The 2,170-nt window shown below is 57.4% G+C and overlaps 1 protein-coding gene across 1 annotated transcript in view; it reads left to right on the top strand.

Moving 5' to 3' along the window:
* Positions 1–121: 121 nt before the first annotated feature.
* The window catches only part of DCHS1 (dachsous cadherin-related 1), an 85,894-nt gene continuing 83,845 nt past the window's right edge, over positions 122–2,170 (top strand). The window contains exon 1 of the mRNA XM_087758355.1: positions 122–316. The gene's annotated coding sequence lies outside the window, so the exon portion shown is untranslated. The remainder of the gene's footprint in view (positions 317–2,170) is intronic.

Raw genomic sequence — 2,170 nt, 5'->3', positions numbered from 1 at the left:
GCCGCGCGCGGCCGGGGAGCATCCGGGGCGGGGAGCTGCCGCTGGAGCGCGCCCCCTGGCGGGCCCGCCCCGCCCGCCCCGGGCCGGGCCCGCCCCGCCCCGCCCCCGGGCGACCCGCCTGGACGGGCCGCCCCCGCCTGGGATCCCGGGTGGCCGCCCCTGGCGTCCCGGTCCCCCGGGGTGCCGGCCTGGGCGCCCCGCTCCGAGCGCTGCCGCCGCGGCACCCGGCGGAGCCGCGAGCGCAGTCCCGTGGCTGGGCCCGGCGGCGAGGGAGAGCCAGGAGCACGTCGCCATGGCAACGGGCAGCCTCTGGGCGGTAAGCGGAGGAGCGGCGGGCAGCGCGGCGCCAGGAGCGGGGTGCGGAGCCGCCCGGAGGGTGCGGGGGTCCCCGGGGCAGGGTGCCCATCTCCCAGGCGGGGTGCGGAGCCGCCCGGAGGGTGCGGAGCTGGCCCGGGGCAGGGTGCGGGGCGAGTTCCCTGGCGGGATGCGGAGCCGCCCGGAGGGTGCGGGGCTCCCCGGGGCAGGGTGCGGGGCTCCCCGGGGCAGGGTGCCGAGTTCCCTGGCGGGGTGCGGGGCTCCGTGGAGGGGTGCAGAGCTCTGCGCAGCAGGACCCGCAGCGGTTCTGCCCACGCTCTGTTCCCTGGGCTGCGGTTTGCAGTCGAGCCGGCGCTGGTGGCGGCACGTGTTTTGGGACACGGCTTCTTGGGGTTCGCAAGCGTGGAGGACAAACGGGCGGAAGGCCATGGGGGTGTCGGTCCAGAGGAGGTGAATGTTCCCTGTTATTTCTCTTTAGGATTTGTACTAGGAGTTGTAGAGGAGCCGTGGCAGCCTGAGCCACGTAAGATGTCATGAGTACTGCGCTTACGTCCTATTCGGTGCCTCTGCACGTCTCGCGCAGCACAAATTAGTATATTGTGCATTAAATAAGTTACAGTCTCAAAGTGCCACTTTCACAGATATATATGCATATCTCTAACTGGGACCCATAAAGTTCAATCCTCGGCCCGGTGCTAGCATTTTATCAACAACCACATGAAAATTTTTCTCTGAGGTGTATTTTATTAGTGTTGCGTTTTAGGTGATTCCTGGCATACCTGAAGTAGCTAGTCCTAGCTGCGGCAGTTATAGCGCAGGATACAGTACCTTATTGTAGCTCCTATGTTTCTATTTGTATTCTAGACGTGTGCGCAGTTTCTGCAGAGATCAAGGCTTCCTTTTCCTCCAGGTTCCCTTTTCCTAGCTGTTCATCATTTTGTTGATCTTGTCACATCTCTGGAATCTGGAAATGAGGTTTTGATTTAGTTACAGGTTAAGACTTACGGGGAATGCTAGCCCATCCTGCTGGCACTTCAGATCCTGCAGGATTTCCAGTTATACTAGCATCCTGAGAATTGTGATGGAACAAAACACATGGCAAAGTTGGGGAGCGGCCACTGAGCTCACTGCATCCAGCCGTCCCAGGGAGTCCTCTCCAGTCCTACGTTTCTATATCCATAACAACCTTCTGTGCAAACTCTGTGAGAAGACACTGAAACATGAACTGGGCATCTTGGGTTTAACACAAGAACACAGACCCAAACAGTTTTGCGGGGGGGAGCAGGGGGTTGGGAGGTTAGTCTCCTGTCCTTAGTACAAGACACCGCACGTGTGCTCCAGGAAAGGAGTCTCTAGATGAGATTTCCTTGGTAAAGCATGAGAAGGTGGTGTGCGGCCATTCTTGGGTCTGCGCGTCCAATCCCTAGCTGTCACAGGTATAAAATCCTGTAATCAATCATCATTTTATCAGGCTCTAGTTTAGAAGCAGATGGCATTTTTGCTTCTGTGTCCTTCTTAGTTTGGAAGGATGTTTTGGAGCCTGATTGCTGTAATAGCTAGAAATCTCCTCCAGATTTCTTGTTGCATGTATTAATGGCCAATTTATATCCATTTATTCTTGATTCACAGTTAGTCTTAATCTCAAATTGTTCCTTTGCCGTTCTGGCACTGACTCCAAGCGTACAAGCAGACAGATTTATCACCTCTTGGCCTGTGTTTTGCTAGACTAAGGCTAGCTAAGCAAGTCCGGCTAGTAGGAAGTAGAAAGTTTTCAGATACACTTCTGAGAGGGGGTGGGTGCTGTGTGTGGCGGGGATGCTGTCATAGACCTGGCACTTCCCTCTGGTTTGGACAT

Source organism: Nipponia nippon, unplaced genomic scaffold, assembly GCF_047370975.1.
Source record: "Nipponia nippon isolate SJK-2023a ecotype South Korea unplaced genomic scaffold, ASM4737097v1 scaffold_2, whole genome shotgun sequence".
NCBI classification, from domain to species: Eukaryota; Metazoa; Chordata; class Aves; order Pelecaniformes; family Threskiornithidae; genus Nipponia; species Nipponia nippon.
This window is presented reverse-complemented; position numbering and strand designations above follow the sequence as displayed.